General features: G+C 39.6%; 1 protein-coding gene across 2 annotated transcripts in view; it reads right to left on the bottom strand.

The window, feature by feature from the left end:
- Positions 1 to 17,838, bottom strand: part of ESR1 (estrogen receptor 1) — a 411,090-nt gene extending 393,252 nt beyond the window's left edge. Inside the window, exons 1-2 of one of the 2 annotated variants that reach the window (XM_055267514.2) lie at positions 17,701 to 17,838; positions 5,846 to 5,976 (exon numbers count right to left, since the gene is read on the bottom strand). The gene's annotated coding sequence lies outside the window, so the exon portion shown is untranslated. The remainder of the gene's footprint in view (positions 1 to 5,845; positions 5,977 to 17,700) is intronic. The other variant, XM_055267503.2, reaches the window with a different exon arrangement.
- Between the last annotated feature and the right edge of the window lie 200 nt (positions 17,839 to 18,038).

The raw sequence follows: 18,038 nt of genomic DNA, 5'->3' as shown, positions 1-18,038 counted from the left end.
AGTTCGTAGACAAGGACTACAAGAGGCATAGCCAAATAAAATCATGATTTGATTTCTAGATGGGATTTCGAAAAATTTTTGCTTGGAATTTTTAAAGAGAACTTCTACAATGTAATCATGTTTTAAAAGGAAGTAAAAAATATATATATATATCTGGCAATACTCCTTAAGGGCTTTATAAAGAACTTTGCCCATTGACATTCTATTTCCACTTTTTGAAATTACTCTTAAAGAAATAAATAGATGTGGACCACAATCCTTGTTAAAACACCTAAGTAGTGTAAATAAATTCTAATGTTAAATAAAATCTACAAGATACAACTTCATTTCAATTTGCAAAATACGTACCTGTGTGTGTATCTATTTTATGCATATATTTTATATATACATATAATGTGTATATATACATATATACACTATATATTACAAGTGGAAATTGTGTTGTATCTTGGATTTTTATTAATTATATTGTGGGAATATTTTATATTTTTAATTTACATATATACACACTTAAATATGTATACCTACACACATATATATTGCTAAGAAAAAGATGAAAAGAAAATGTACTAAAATATTATTAGTGATTACAGCTGATGAGAATAAGTGATTTTTATGTATGTCTTTATGCTTATCTCTTTTCTAAACTTGCTAAAATTAATATGCATTCAACAATATGCAAAAATGCAATAATCATTTTTAAATGGAAGCATAAGAAAGATAATGATTTCATTTTGAAATGAACATTGGCATTTCTAGTCAATTCTACATGTTCAGAGGCATAGCCCGCCTCCAATGCTCCTTCAACATTAGAGCTTTGTGCTAGACGCTCAGTAACCTAAACACACGGCTTACATCCCTTGGATAAAGGTCGAAGCACAGCCCTCTAGATTAGCAAACTATCCTGCCAGTATCATATAAACCCTGGAACACCACAAATCCTCATGTTTTGAGGACAAATCCTTCTGGTAGGTAGCTCTCAGAGAGGCTATACAGAAAGCCTTCCTATGATTCCAAACCAGTAAAGGTGTTTTTTTATTTTACGTCTACTGAATAGCAGTCATGATTTATTTCTTCAGGTTTCCAGGTAGAACAGATTTCTATAGTTTGGTCTAAAGTCTTAACATTGGAAACACTTCCTCCACGTTTTCTGTGGTTTCTCCTCCTGAGTAGAAAGGATATCAGCTGAAACCCTAGGCAAGGGCAGGCTGTGGGAAGGCAAGCAAGGCTGCAGGGATGACCTGGTGTGCTCTCGTGGCACAGCAAGAAAAACCAATAAGCTTTGGTCTTATCCCAGGAAACCTACGCTGAGAGGACCTGACCGGCTAAAAAGGTAAACAATGGCCCTGTGGCGCATGCTTCTTCCCTCCCACCTCCCTCCTGCCCCGCCCTGGGAGGGCCTTGTGCTTCCTGGTTGAGGCAAACAAGGATGCCCACTACCTCTTCTTCCCATGGCCCAGTAGGATTGAAGAAAGATAAACAGAAACAGCAGTGGATCACTTTCAAGCACACTAGTCAATCTCTCCTGTTGCCAAAGTCAGTTGAAGAAATGGGTGCTGCATGTTGGAGCTGAGTCAAAATCACAAAACTATGAAGAGCTTTTCAATACTCAACTAGTAACAAAGCATTATTTCCACTTCATGAGCAGTAATATATTACTGAAGTAGGTGCCAAAGCAATGGCCGAATGTTGCAATAGGAAGAAAATGTAAACATGTGTATGTGCATGCAGGGTCTTAGGTCTTAGCTGATTCCAGCTGCTGGTGTCTGGCTTTCTCTGGCATCATGGAACCCAAAAGTCCAAATAACTAAGATTTTTCACTGGTTGTTGTACACACACAGCTTCAGACTGTACAGAAAATTCTGGTACCTCTTATTTGATATTATGTGTCAGGCCAACAATATGACACATAGAAAACTAGTATAATCAACTGTGTGACCTTGTGATGTAGACAGACCAAAATAAATGGAATAAACCAGCTGAATCTTTTAGACTCAATCTACCATAATCAAAGCATGTACTAAGGCTCCTCTTAGCACACACCCAGACTGATAGATTAATAAAACCAGTCCCTTCCTCTTGACACCTGACATAAAGGCAGGAATTACAATAAACAATACTGGAATATATTTACTGGGTTGCAATTTACTTAGAGACAAGATTAAAGCAACAAGATAAAGTCCAAAATGGGAAAAATCACAGCAGATAGGTACCTGTAAGAATGGAAATACAGCAGAGAAGTAATTTGTCCCAAATAGAGAATGAAGAGACATAATGGCAGCTTATTCATTAGTGGAAATGAACACATATTATTATATTGTAGTCAGTTCTTGATTATTCACGTGTGATTTACCAATTTTTTGGCTTATCCTTCTCTCTGCAAGCCTTTGTACATCTGAGTCATCTTCTTTCCATCTTTTCCATCATCTTTTCCGTCTTTAGTTCATATGTGTTTAGAAACCCCCAAAATAACGATATAGATCAGTAATCCATATAAAACTTAATTACAAAAGCAAAACTGATGGCATGGCTATTATACTGGTCAAAGGATCCTTTCACCTTTCCAGTTTGGGACCAAATCTGATGACACATTTTCACTAGAGGAGGAGAAGTCAGCATGGGAATTGAGCTTGATAAATAAAATTACTAGTCAGCTAATCTTAGCCTGTTGTCTTTCTGCTAAGTAAAAGTGTTCCAGATATATATAATCTGTCAGCTCTATTAAGTATCATTTATAGGCAGGAAAAATGTGCTCTTATGATGATCAGAGTCCCCATATCTCACACACAATGGGAATACAAATATCATTTCACAGCGGAAGTCTGAGTTCCTCATTGAATGGATGACAAGCTCCCTATGGGAAGAGAGCCTTCATTTTTATACTGCTTCTATATTTCCTTCAAGATCTAAGCCCTCTGCTTGCATACATAACCTGGAAACCCATATTTGCAGGGACCCAGATCTTGAGTTATTGTCCTAAGTTCAAGTCCTGTCATATCATTACCAGCTGGGTAGTCTTTAGCAAATTACTTGATTTTTCTAAGCCTTAGTTCGCTTTCCTAGAAAGTGGGTTTAATGAAACCCACTCCTAGAGCTGTTGTAATGACCGAACAAACTGTTTTCTATAAAGTGCCATGGAAAGCAGAAAATAATCTGGTGGGTAAATGAATAGGTATCACAACTGTCATTCTACAAACTACTTGACTGAGCTCGCTGACTCCAGACATGACTAAGTAGACCATAAAAGAAATGGAACTTTTATGTTTTAAGTTAAGAATTGACTTTTGTGGCCGGGGGCGTTGGCTCACGCCTGTAATCCCAACACTTTGGGAGGCCAAGGCGGGTGGATCACCTGAGGTCAGGAGTTCAAGACCAGCCTGGTCAACATGGTGAAACATAGTGAAACCCTGTCTCTATCTCTACTAAAAATACAAAAATTAGCTGCGTGTGGTGGCGGGCACCTGTAATCCCAGCTACTCAGGAGGCTAAGGCAGGAGAAATTGCTTGAACCCGGGAGGCGGAGGTTGCAGTGAGCCGAGATCACACCACTGCACTCCAGCCTGGGTGGTGATAGAGTGAAACTCAGTCTTAAAAAAAAAAAAAAACAACAGAATCAACTTTTGTAACTTGAGTGTTGGATCGTAAAAAAAATATGAAAGAGTGGGAGTGGGGGCAACCCCATGTCTGGCTTCTACACTAACCTATCAACATACATTTTACATCTTTTATTTTTTAGCCCTTAAAATCTTTCTACTCAAGACCAAATTTTAATATTAATAGAGCCAAATATATTTGATTATTGGAGAACCACTGATGTTCTGTGTTGTTTATAAATTGGAAAGGCAGCAAAAATGGAGGAGAATTATTCTGGTGACCCAACCTAAGTGACACAGTTACTCAGGCAGATGCACAATAGCATCTAGAATCTCAACAGTTTGTTTCAGGTCTCTTTCAAAATCTCAGCAACAGCACCTTAGACCTTTCTGGAATCACCAGTTTTGGATCTAAGACTTCAAAGTGGGGAAAGCAATGCAAGACTACTCAGGAACTGACATGCGTAGAAACAAAAAGAGAGAAAGGGAGGTGTATGCTGCAAATGGTATGAGATCCATACCGCCAGTGACTTGCACTGGTTCTCCTACTTTGTTCAGCCTCAGCTAGATGGAAGACTCATTTATATATTAAAACCTTTTTTCCCCCTCCTTCTCTCCCTGCTGCCCAAAAGACGAATCAAACTCACTGCATCAAGCTGGCAAAGAGCTACAGGCACCTTCCACTTGGAAGTAAGAAGCTACAGCAGCTCACCCATTAACATTTCTGTGATTCACAGGAGAGCTCATGCACAGCTGCTCAGACTCTGAGCAGAGAGATTAGAACTAGAACTGTTTAAAATTCCTAAGCCAGAGGAGTTTCATGGGGCGGGGTGCTTCTAAACAGCCTGCAGTCAGCCGTGCCCTTGCAGACAAGACTCTGGGAGTTCCACATGCACCTCCAGCCTCAGAAGACTGGACTGACCAGTCCTGCAGCACTTTTGAGGACAGTAGCTAAGCCTGGAACTGGTGACTTTATTTACCATTTTTGGTTAGTCACTAAGTAAAGTCTTTGCCTAGAAACCTTCATTTCCTATGCAGTAGGGTAGAAAAGGTCCAGCTAAAAATTTTCCTGAAATACTTCACCGAACAGGCCAGTTCTACAATTAGGAAATTACCACGCTGAGTAATATTTGCCAGTCTGGTTTTTAGTGAAGTCAGGTTTAGTCCACTGGCATCTCAGGCTGATTGGCAGACAGACCTAGGTCCTACACCCAACCCCTCCCTTGCAATTTGGGCAGGTTATATTTTTAAAAGTCCAGACTTCCTGTGCTTTTGAACATTTTGAAGGCTAGGATAGTATTCACAAATCAGGGGTGCATTTAATCTTTTATATCACGTGCCTGCTACTGGATTTGCAAAATGCTACATAGATACACAGCCTCTCAAGTTGGCTTCTAGGCAATGGTGACAATTTGCACTTTCATTGTAATAGAGGCATGACTTTTCAAGAGGTTTGTGAACTAGTTTTAAAATGTTCTATGGAGGAAATGAGAAATGGACTTGACAGTAAGTTATTTTATCTTAATTTTAAATAAAAAAAAATGTAATTACTTGGTGACCACAGATACAAGTGGCATGGCTTGTCTTTCCCCTTGTGAAACTGCTACCTGTTGTTTTGAATAATTAAATTCAATAGAAAAGTTTCTTAATGATTGAGAAGGTTAGAATTATGTCTCTATTTTTAGGTAGGTCACTGAATATGTAAAGTCTATATTCTGAAGATGTTCTTCTATTTTAGGGTTAAATTAAATGCACACTCACATTTTGCTTCCTATTAGCACCACACAACCGGCAAGAGGAGAAGGAGGTTGTGAAATTCAAATCAAGAAAGGTTTTCACTTGCTGGAAACTGTGGTAAAGCGCTGAGGGAAAAAAGAACGAAATAAAAGCTCTTAAAAAAAAAAAAAAAAAAACGCTTGGGTTTTCCGTACTTAGAGTGGACTATTGAGTATGTAAATAAATTGGTTAACCTCTCTGATACTAGGCAAAGAAACCTCACCCACACAGTATAGACTTGGGGATTTTTTTAAATGGTGGTAGTGCATAGATTGTATCCTTAATTTCAATCTAAGCAACACATGTAGAGTGCCCATCAGATAGTAGGTGTACTGCTAAGCCGCTGACAATACACACTTGATAATGAAAGAAATTAAATGAAAAATCGTTCACCAAACTGATGACCAAATTAGATCTTATGAATTCATGGACAAAGTCAGGAGAGAGAAAGAGGAAACTAGTATGTTCACACATACCTCAGTGATGGTTCAAAGTTCAGATTAAAATTTACATCCTTTTTCAAGAAGTGCTGTGCTGATATTTGGTACTGCAGTCCCGGAGAATGTGAAGAGATCTTTGTGCTTACTTCTTCCTAGTTTTCTTCTTCCTTTTGTTTTTTTAACAGAGAAGGAAAGGGAGATGTGGGTGATTTCTCCAGATTTCCTTAATTAAAGCTAGTTTGATTCTCCACTTAAGTGAAATAAGGCTGTTAAAAAGAAAAGTAGTCTCACTTGTCAATAGGCACTGAAGAATCAATGTTTGACTTACCTGTTCAGATCAAATTCCTTGATTACATTATTTTACAAAGCTAAGTAGGGCTTAAGCTAGTTACCACTGATGCCATTGGCAAGCATTTCTTCATTCACATACAGGCCATAATCCACTACACCAACTCAGGCCCACAGGATGACTTCCATTTCTTCTTTTTTTTTTGAGACGTAGTTTCACTCTTGCCACCCAGACTGGAGTGCAATGGTATGGTCTCGGCTCACTGCAACCTCCGCCTCCTGGGTTCAAGCAATTCTTCTGCCCCAGCCTCCCAAGTAGCTGGGACTACAGGCGCACACCACCATGCCTGCCAGCTAATTTTTTATCTTTTTAGTAGAGATGGGTTTCACCATGTTGGCTGGGCTGGTCTCGAACTCCTGACCTCTGGTGATCCACCCACCTAAGCCTCTCAAAGTGCTGGGATTACAGATGACTTCCATTTCTATAGATCCATTTTGCCATTAGAAATTAAAAAAAAAAACAAAACTCCCAACCCACAGTATCTCAAATCACATGTGCAGCAGCAGAACAAAATCTGTTGTGGCTGTGGTAGGTATGATTTTACCACGAAGATTCAGACGTTGTTACATGGTTGAAAATGTAGTCACTGCACAGAGCAAGTGAGAAATTGAGCAATGCAACTTAATACAGCTTTTCCCTATTGCTTATAAAACAATGTTCTTAATTTTTAATTATATGTAAAATTCTTCTGAATTTTTACTTTATTATAAGTTATTTCAATAGACTCCCTTGGGGTGCTTTAAGAATATCCCATGGGGCACTTTTTTACTGTGGGTCATCAGCCTAAGCTATTGGAAAAAGGCCCTGAGTTTTTTTTGGTTTGTTTTTAAAATGTTGTATAACAGCTTTAAATGTGCAAGATATGATAGAGTGGGGGAAAAAAACTTGTTAAATTCTTAACTTTGTTTTTCCATCTGAAATATTAGTATGCCTGTGTTTTTATTTTTTCCTAACTCCAAGCAACAGTGAACCTAATTTACAATTTTTTTTCTCAAAAAAAAGGTAAGTTTAACATTGTATTAGGGAGGCTTCAGAATTAGCAGGTGCACTCCGACAGATTTACAGGGGCCAGTGGACTGATAGCTGTATTTTAGGACTGGGAAACATCTGCTCAAAGTAAGTAGTTTATGGTTTCCATATCAAATAGAAGAAAAAGTACCACACTGGTCCTGAAACTTTGGTAGTTGTGTTTTTAGAAAACCAAAATTCACACAAATCCTATTCTAGGGGACTTGTATATTTCATTGCTGTGTTCTACTAAAGTTAAGGAGGTACAGAAATTGCTCCATGAGGAAATGATAAAGGTCAGAGCCTCAGAATTTTAAGTGGAAAATTCATAAGCATGCGTTATGGAGGGGAAAAAAAGGCTAATTAAATATAACACTCAACTAAACTATAAAAAAAGACTTGTTTTCTCCATGTAAGTCAGATTATATGGGCTTCCTCCACCACTTCAACCCACTAATCTAAAGTAATGAAATGCAATCTCTGGAAGTACTCAGAATCAGACATGTAACAGATAATAACAGAGATTTGAAGAAATTTTGCGCAAACATGCAACAACCTTAGGAATGAACTCTTTTTTTTTTTCACTCTAGTCCTTTAGTCTCGCTCTAAATAACCACATGAAGTAAGGAATTGGCTGTTATTCAGTAAATTTGGACTGTGGACACTGACCAAATGGCTTGACATTCTACCTCCACCCCTTATCCTATTTTCAGTCCACATTTTCCCTCCACGGTGACTTTCTGGTTATATATTATCTGGTTTGGCCGTCTGCACTGCCCACTTCAGATAATTGCTCAATTCTCAACTTGGCTCCTTGCTGTATAGGCTTGACCTAAGAGAATGGATGAAGAAAGAGCCAGCATTTTCCTTTGATCTCTCAGAACTCAGGATTCCATTATATAATCTACCATAAATCCTGGCAGTCGAGATTGACACCAACATTGAAACTTGCCATAATATGACACTATTTATTGATTCATTATGTATTCTGACATTTCTTCATTAACACGAACTCAATACTGCAGTCTGTCAGTGATAAGACATTTTTCTTAGTTGCCTTCTCAGTATTTTTGAGGGTTGCCTTGGTTAATTTTTCTCTTCTGCTATCTAAGCTTCATATGCCAAATGTTCTAACTGGCTATCTGCCTCTAAGGTTTAAGCTCACAGATGTTTCCTTGTGACCACAGAAAATACTACTCCGCTGAGAATAGGTTTGATAAATAAAATTGGCAATAAATTTAGAACCAACGAGCTGGATAAAGAAATCAAGTGCAACCCATGTTATCCACACTTTTGTAAATCTACAAACTAGTCTAGTGTACCCAGTGATAGTAGATTCTAGGAATCCCATCAACAAAATAAAGTCTTAAATAATCCCAAAACCTCCTTCTACGTAGCAGTACAAATCTTTTCCCCTACTAAACATTACCATGGCTTCTAACAAGCAGAGAATTGGCACAACAAATTTCACTTCTATTCCAAGTGCAGAGGGAGGAGTAAAATGGACGGAATCCAAATGTCGAGAAAGAAGTGAAGAAGGGACCCTGCAGAGCCCGGATAGGAATAATACATGAACTGTTCTAAGTGATTAATACTCCACTACATTAATACTGCTTATGCAACACGAATGCTGCAGTAAGCAGGAGACCTTTGCTTTCTGCTTTTTTCCCTTTCCTAGAAAACATTTTCCTATGAGTCTTTCCCTTCACAAATGACATGTGAAAGAGCTATGTGCTAGATTTGTGAAGACTGAGTGATCTGGAGGAATAGGACCATCAAACGGACAAGAGCAGTGTTCTTTCTGTTGAATGTTATCATGTCACCTTCTCTTGGTACTTCCCTTCTCAAAATTCAAAGCCCAGGCATTTCCACCATGGAACATTCTCAGGAGTGTAGCATCGTCATTTGAGATTTACTGTAACTAAAGTGAAATTGTTTAGTGAGTTTGGCCTTTTTCCCTCCCAGCTCTACCCCCAGTAGCTCCTTGCCTTTTCTTTTTAAATTGTTGCTCTAGCCTTTTATTTCCCCTCAGAAGAGAAGGAAAAGGAGGAAATCAGAAAGGACACTCATCCTCCTTCCCTCTACCCACAAATCACAGAATTTAGCTTTTCCATTCCCGTAACTGTAAAGCATTTTAGCAACTGCAGGAGAGATCACAGTTTTCCTTTCCAACCAGGATCCTAAATCAGTGCCATGAAAACACGTCTGTCTTTTATTCCTAGCACAGATGCCCATGGGTTTCATTGTGTTTATACTGTCAGTATCTTAAGGCTCTTCTTTTTTTTTTTTTTTTTTAAGGCAAGGTCTTGCTCTGTTGCCCAGGCTGGAATGCAGTGTGCAGTGGCACTATGTCAGCTCACTGCAGCCTGGATCTCCTGGGCTCAAGTCATCCTCTCACTTCAGCCTCTCAAGTAGCTGGGACTACAGGCGTGCACCACCACACCTGGCTAAATTTTGTATTTTTTATAGAGATGGGGTTTTGTCATGTTGCCCAGACTGCTCTCAAACTCCTCAGCAAAATCAATTCACCCACCTTGGCCTCCCAAAGTACTAGGATTACAAGTGTGAGCCACTGGCATTAAATGTTCTGTCGCCCAGGCTGGAGTGTAGTGGCACAATCTCGGCTCACTGCAACCTCCACCTCCCGGGTTCAAGTGGTTCTCTTGCCTCAGCCTCCCTAGTAGCTGGGACTACAGGCGCATGCCACCACACCCGGCTAATTTTTTATTTTTAGTAGAGACAGGGTTTCACCATGTTGGCCAGGCTGATCTCGAACGCCTGACCTCAGGTGATCTGCCCGCCTCGGCCTCCCAAAGTGCTGGGATTACAGGTGTGAGCCACCACACCCAGCCCTTAAATCACCATTCTAAGAGAAGGTTGCTAAAGGCAAAAGCTATAGAATCATAAAATACTATAGCTGCAGGGACCATACATTTCCCCAGTCCAAAGATTCCATCCATTTTGTGAGGGAAATGAGGTGTTAAAAATAAAAAGACTTATTCAGTACCCAACATAAAGTACCTATTTAATAAATATAAAAAATTCTAATGGTCTGAATCCTAATCTCATAGAAATATGATCATTTTCTTCTGCATCTATATCTTGTCCAAAGAAAATAATTTTACTATAAAAATATTCCAAGTAAATAGCATTTTACACATATAAGGCATGCTGCCTTTCAAAGTTATATCACTTAGTCTTCATTGTATCACTAGTGTAATGTTTTGATGGCTGTCTGGTAGTTGTTCTGCCCATTTTACAGTTAGGAAGACGGGGCACCAAGCTTGCAGCTTCTCACTGCGAACATCAGTGGCACAGTCCCATCTTTTGACTCTCAGTACACTTCTTTCTCCACCAGTCATTTCTGAAACAAAATCTTTACAACCATAAACAATCACGATTTCAAAAAACAAGTCCTAAAAGATTTTTTTAAATGGTGTGACACCTCTGTTGAACTATTTCCATCACCTCCAAATTGATGTACCCACTCTTCATCTGAAAACTTCAATCCACACAGTATTTTTCTAAGGTTAAGTCTTTATTTCATTCCAATCCTACACCAACATCTTTAATGCCTACAAGATAAAGTCCAAGCTCTTAGTAGGACATCTGACTCTCCACTTCTAAATTACCTTCTACCTCCACCCTGCACTTTTCTTAACTATGTTTCTGTCAGACTGATGGTTTCCCAAAACCTTCTCCCCCATGCCTTTCACTATGCACCTCCTTTTCCTTGTATTTTCCCATGTAAACATTACCTGTCCTTTAAGGTCATGGTCAAGAGTTGCTTCCTACCCAAAGCTATCCCTAACCGTCCTGCACCAACCCAGAAACACCTTCTCTTTATGCTTCCTCAGCATGGTGCTCATCACTCTGCAAGCACGCTTCACATTCTACTCAGCTGAATTGTATTAGTTGATGTTATGGCTTTAGGCACATATTATAGTGTGCTACTCTGTAATAGTCACATATCATATTATGTGCCTTACTGATTATACCTGATAGAGATTGTCTAGGGATCAAGGAACATGTCAGGCTCAATCTCACTCTACAATTATGTGCCAAACACCAGTATGTACCAGGCACTTCCCAAGGCACAGGGTACAAACCTGAACAACCCCATCTATGCACCCGAGGCACTATTTATTTATTTATTTATTTATTTATTTATTTATTTGAGATGGAGTCTCTGTGTCACCCAGGCTGGAGTGCTGTGGTGTTATCTCAGCTCACTGCAACCTCCACCTCCCAGGTTCAAGCGAATCTCCTGCCTCAGCCTCCCAAGTAGCTGGGATTACAGGCATGCACCACCACGTCCGGCTAATTTTTTGTATTTTTAGTAGAGACAGGGTTTCACTATGTTGGCCAGGCTGGTCTCAAACTCCTGGCCTCAAGTGATTCACTGGCCTCAGCCTCCCAAAATGTTGGGATTATAGACATGAGCCACCATGACCAGCCCTGAGGCACTTTTAATCCAGCTGGGAATAGAGACTCTAGGACAAGCCATAATAAACCACAGCAAGGCCCTTGTCAATATTACTCATTTCATTAAATAAAATTACAAAAAGAATTTTAACAATATGAGTTAAATTAGACTATTCATATATCGGATTCTAAGTAAACTTAATCCTTAAATATTCTTTCAGAAAACTTGATGCAGGTAGGATTTCCAAAATCTTAAATTTTGTAGATTTTCTAAAATTTGGAATTTCCCAGTAAGGAATTTCCAAAATTGCTTATTAGAAAGAAAGAGCAATTTGTGTCTTTATTTGTCACATAGTTTTAAGGTGAAAGATAATAAAACAGATTACTATATGTGATGTGGTTATCTTTATTAAGCACCTTTCTTTACATGGTTTTAAGCAAATAAATTCTGACCAGTTATTGCTTCTAATAAATAATTATTAGAGTACAAAAGCCAAATTTCTTCTGTCAGATACACTCAAATTTTCTTGTTGATTTCTTGGTGTCCTAGTAACATTCCGAAAGGAATTATTCCAATGAGGCCATTTCTTTTTTTTTTTTTTTTTGAGGCGGAGTCTCGCTCTGCCGCCCAGGCTGGAGTGCAGTGGCGCAATCTCGGCTCACTGCAAGCTCCGCAATGAGGCCATTTCTATGAACAGCAGAGGAAAGAAGGATCTCAAAAATGCAGATCATCCATTTGCAAAAGGACCTTGATGGCTTCCTCTGAACCAATCTAGGGGAGGAGGTATGTTTAGGGGAGCTGAGCTGCTGGTCATTTTGACAAGGAAACAGTTGGGAAAAGAAATGTCAAAAAGCCAGTGGCACTCTTCTATTCTAGCAAAAGTCAGGAACCTCAGCAAGTCTACTCACACTAAGCTCTCTAGGATTGTCGACTTGTTGGGGCCTGCCTCTTCCTCCGTGTGATTGGCCTGTGTGTTGTCTTCAAGGCAGCAAGAAAGGAGAACTGGAAGACTGCCCATGTTATATCCATTCTTAGCAGGAAAACCCAAAAAAATGAGAGTGGGTGGCAGTTTTAAATAGGAGACTAAAGCCAGATGAAGTTATTAAAGTCTGTGCTTAGGGAAACCAAGCTCCAGGTATGCATTCAACAAGGATCTTGATGGGTTTTACAACAGAAAGGCTAGAGAAGCTCCTAGCCACTTGTCTTCTCAAAAGAAATCAGAGAGCATCCCAGAATACTGGAAGGGTGCCCCCAGAAGAGGATTACCACCGTCCCCCCAAAACCCCATCCATCCTTCTGCCGTACTCACATTTCAGCTTTGCCACATGCCAGGGAGGCGGAGACTCCCCACCCACACTTCCACCCTGGCACACTTTCTGTTTTTGAGAAGCATAAACCAATCTGCCCCTCATATCTATCTCATAGCACTACAGCCAGGTGAACCCTCATTCACTTGGTGGGAAGATTTTACATGGAACTAAGTAATAATTTATGCATTGCATATAACAACTTACTTTTTTTTTTTTCTTTTTTTAGATGCAGTTTCACTCTTGTTGCCCAGGTGGGAGTGCAATGGCACTATCTCCGCTCACTGCAACCTCCGCTTCGCGGGTTCAAACGATTCTCCTGTCTCAGCCTCCCAAGTAGCTGAGATTACAGGCCCATGCCACCACGCCCGACTAATTTTTGTATTTTTAGTAGAGACGGGTTTCACTGTGTTGGCCAGGCTGGTCATGAACTCTTGACCTCAGGTGATCCACCTACCTCAGCCCCCCAAAGTGCTGGGATTACAGGCGTGAACCACCAATCCCAGCCACAACTTGCGTTTTATAAAAGTGAACTTTGTACAAAACTCTCTTACATGGATTACTTTATTTAATCCTCATGAAGAGCCACAAAACTTCTGTGACTCAGATGTAATTATTCCCATTTTACAGATGAAGATACTGAGGCTAAAACAGGGTGTAATGTTATCTCCCATCAGCCCCAGATGCTTAACTTGCTTTCCCAAGGCCAAATTCATATTGATTACAAACTTTAAAAGTTAATACTGTCTCAAGTAATGGCTAAAAGCATGAGCTTTGGAATTAGATGAGTTTATCTTCAAGTCCTAGGGCTGTCGCTTTTGAAGCTGTGTAACATTGGGCATGTTACCTAGTTTTGCAAAGCCTTGGTTTCCTCATTTGTACAACGGTAATCATAACATTGTTCACCACCTGAGGTTGCTGTGAGAATCGCAAGTGATAACACTATAAAAAGCATCGCACAAAGTAAGAGCTCCCCCAACCTTAGGTGCTACTATAGTTGTCATTATTACCACCTCATGGACATATGTTATGGGGCCAGAGTGGGAGAGACTATCTCAGGTCTTTGGTATCACATTGAATTAGAACATCAGCATACAACCGGGTATGCTGGCTGACGTCTGTAATCCCAGCATTTTGGGAGGCCAAGGCGAGTGGATCACCTGAGGTCAGGAGTTTGAGACCAGCCTGGCCAACATGGTAAAACCCTGTCTCTACTAAAAATACGAAAATTAGCTGGCCATGGTGGCACATGCCTGTAATCCCAGCTACTCTGGAGGCTGAGGCAGGAGAATTGCTTGAACCTGGGAGGCAGAGGTTGCAGTGAGCTGAGAACGCACCACTGCACTCCAGCCTGGGTGAAAGAGCGAGATTCCATCTCAAAAAAAAAATCAGCATACAGCTCTATGTGTACATGGACTAAGACATTGCCCAACAATGAAGCAACATGCTTCTGTTGATGTGAACGGGAATGTGAAGCATTTGTAACACGTTTTTGACACGCTCATCTCAGCAAGATTTTTTTTATTACCCTTCTCATCACAAAGATAGTCACAAAGGAGAGGAATGATGGAAGGAAGAATGATGGAGCTTCCTGGACTTTCTCTTCCAACACTTTATACTCATTACAGAAGCAGCACCATTTCAACAGATGGTATGCTCAGTTGATTGGATTGACTGCCCTTTGTTTTTTAGATCAAGTTTCCAGTTATGATCAGATGTTCATAAATTCCTAGCAGCTTTGGTGCTGACCTTGAATTATTTCACTGATTCAACCAACATGTATTGAGTACCAGGCACTGTGCTAGGCTTAGAATACAAAACATGGCATATCCGTAGAATGGAATATTATAAGTACCAATACATGCTACAACATGGATGAACCTTGAAAACATGCTAAGTAAAATAAATCAGACACAGACATGAATGATTCCATTTACATGAAATGTTTCAAATAGGCAAATCCATAAAGACAGAAAGTAGACTGGTGATTGTCAAGTACAGGAAGACAGGAGAAATAGGGAGTGACTGTTGATAGATAGGTGATGAAAATGTTCTGGAATTAAATAGTGGTGATGGTTGCCCAACTCTGTGAGTACACTAAAAACACTGAATTATACATATTAAAGGGGTGAATTTTATGGTATGTGAATTATATTTCAATAAAGCTGTCATAAAAATAATTAAAACTAATTTAAAATGTTAAAAGATTGAGATAAGTACACAATAAATGCCAGTTACTCTTAAAAAAAAAAAAGAATAGAAGTAACTTCCTCATACTGAGTTTCTAATGCTTGGAGACTGCAAGGAGTTTAATGAGTGGCTTAATGTCATTTATTCCATATAGTTATATCTGGTAGCTACTCTTAGTACTCCCACTTTGCAGATGAGAAATTCAAGGCAGGAGGTGAAATAATCTGCCTCTAATTGCACAGCTAGAGAGTGGTGGGAGCCATGGCTGGTACTCAGTCATTTTCCATGGATCTGAATTAAACTACTTAATATCAGAATTCTTACTGAAGAGTGATCTGCTGCGGAAAACCTGAGCAGAGGTATCAGCTTTCCAGCAGAATATTCTTAGGGGCAGATGGATAGGGTAAGCCCCTTCATTCTCTGAAAGAATCACAGACTTTCAGAGAGAAAAATGTTATACGCCTTAGATAGAACCATAAAACTCAATGATGTGTATGTTTTTGCTGTTGTGTCCAGTGGGAATGATTCAGAGGAAGTCTAATGAGATGTTGCCCAGAAGACAGGCACACCATCATCACTCTTACCTGTACAGTGCATGCCTTTGAAAATAGCACTTCATTAGACAATACCCAGGAGGTTTCACAGATGGCGCCTCTTTCTCAGAGATTAACAAGGGAGACCCTCTCCTGATAGAGGTGGATGGACAGGACCATATCTCCACTGCCATAGACGAAAACTATGCTGTGAGTTTTTTTTACAGTGTGGATGGTCTACCCAGAGCTGGGTCACTCTCTTCCTTGCCCTTTTTTCCAAATAGCCAATCTGCAGTTATGGAGCACAGCTGTTCCCTATTTAAAGCAAACTAAACTCAACCACCAGGCCCTCAGCCCAAGGGATTCTTCTGACCAACTAGGATAAATGAATGCAGATAGACTCAGAGAAGACCTGCAGATAACCACGTGAAAATGTTTAGCAGATGCCTGATGTAAATACTTATACTGTGTGGAGGTTTAGAGTGAGTGTTTGAAGAGAGGATAGACGGTAGCTAGCTCTAAACCCAATATTGAACAAAAAGACACAGAGTTATCAGAAACGAAAGATAGTTGGACTTTGTTCTTGCTACAAGTTTAAGACGCAAGAGCTTTATTCCTTTCCTTGACTGTCACGAGCAATAAAACGAAACAAGTATCTCCAAGTGTCCAAGAAAAATCTTCTACTTGTAAATACGACCCTTGTATTCTTAAGGAAAATTTTGCTTTTTTCCTACATGTCGTATCTTTTACCTACATTGTTTTTATTTCTAATTTCCTTGAAAATCTGACATTCTAGAGTATTTTATCCAACTGCTACAGCATTATCTGCATGCATTCCAAGGCCTAGTGGGCAGTCATCACAGGATATTAACGAAATCAAAGAAAACATTTGCTTTTGAGAAATAGGAAGGGATTTTATGGTATACAAATGGACCCTGAACCATCCATGGTTCTCAAACATTCTCATCCAATTTAAGTTCTCTGTACATTTCAGAATTCAGTTCAAATACTTCTACCTGGTCTTCCTAAGTTCACTCTCAACATTAAAATATGTATATACCACATTCAAAACCAGATGAGTTTCCCAGCAACCTCATATACATGGAGTTGCTCTGTAAGCCTATTAGATCTGGCACATAAAAGCATTAAAAATCTGGCACCTTTAAGCAGGAACCATTGCCATGATCACAAGTCCTCATTAAGCCCAACCTTTCTATCGAGTAAATTGCTTTAAAATCTTTTAATCATGTTGGCTCCTACGGACTTGTTTGAGAGAACACTGGTTATCTTCTTGACAAAGTATGAAACTTACAGTTCAACGAGCATTTCCTAAGACATGTGGCATTCCTCTAACCAAAATGAAAGTATTCTGCCCTGTCTTGTGACTGCCACATCATTACCCGAGTAGCCCACTGCTATATGTGGTGGAGTCATTATGTATGTGCCATCGTGAGGCAAAAAGGAACTGAGAAAATGGGACACTAGGACTCAAAAGAGCTTGCTTAAAATCAGAGGCCAATTTCAAGACAGAGGGGCTCGTTCTTGTGCTGCTAAATGTGTAGCTTTTCAGAAAACTTGACTGCCTTTAGGAAACAAATAATGGCTTATTCACATCGCTTAGTTCAAACTCACATAAGTTAGGGCTCCAAAGATTAAGAAAACAGGTAGTGTGTTCATGCTACTCTGAGATTTGCCCAATTAAGAACTTATAAAATTCTAACACAGTTCAACAATACAGTGTCTCCTAGCTAGTGCTAGATCCAATAAATTTATGTTATCTGGAACAGACAGGCAGCCTGTGTGTGCTGTACTAAGAAAAGGGTAGTCGGATTGCCCTCTGCCTCAGCTAAATATTATTCTAGAAGTGAATTTTCCACTGTACCAAGTTTAGATTTCACATTTTATCATCCCAGGAATACTTGCCAGTAACTTTGCAAAATATCTTTGGAGCAGAAAGACAAAAAAATGAACATTTTTTAAAGATGAGAGGTAAGCTCTGAAGTTACAATATGCTTGTAAACAGTAGCACATTATATCAAAAAGGAAAAAACAAATTGAGAAGAAATAGGAGTACCTACTTGAAGAGAAGATTATCACTCAGAGACTGTCTTCTTATGCTATAGAATGGGCAGGAGAAAGGAGCATGGACCTTTCGAGCCTGTTAAAGAGCTTCTGAGCATGGAGCCTGCATTTTCAGTTTTGGTAAAATCCGTTCTGAGTCGGTAGACAGGAGGCTGTTATGACCATGAAATTAGGAAATGCAGTAACTCAAAAATAAAGAACTAGCACCACCATTTGACTAGGATTGGAAAATCTCATTGAAAAAATAGAGGAGGGGGTGGCCTTGCTTTTGCCAAGCCAGGCCCGAATCTAACTTTCTTAGCACCTCCATTAACATGGATGTTCAAGAAGAGGT

The sequence above is a fragment of the Symphalangus syndactylus genome, chromosome 2, assembly GCF_028878055.3.
Source record: "Symphalangus syndactylus isolate Jambi chromosome 2, NHGRI_mSymSyn1-v2.1_pri, whole genome shotgun sequence".
In the NCBI taxonomy this organism is placed as follows: Eukaryota; Metazoa; Chordata; class Mammalia; order Primates; family Hylobatidae; genus Symphalangus; species Symphalangus syndactylus.
The sequence above is the reverse complement of the archived record's forward strand: the minus strand, read 5'-3'. Positions and strand labels throughout refer to the sequence as shown.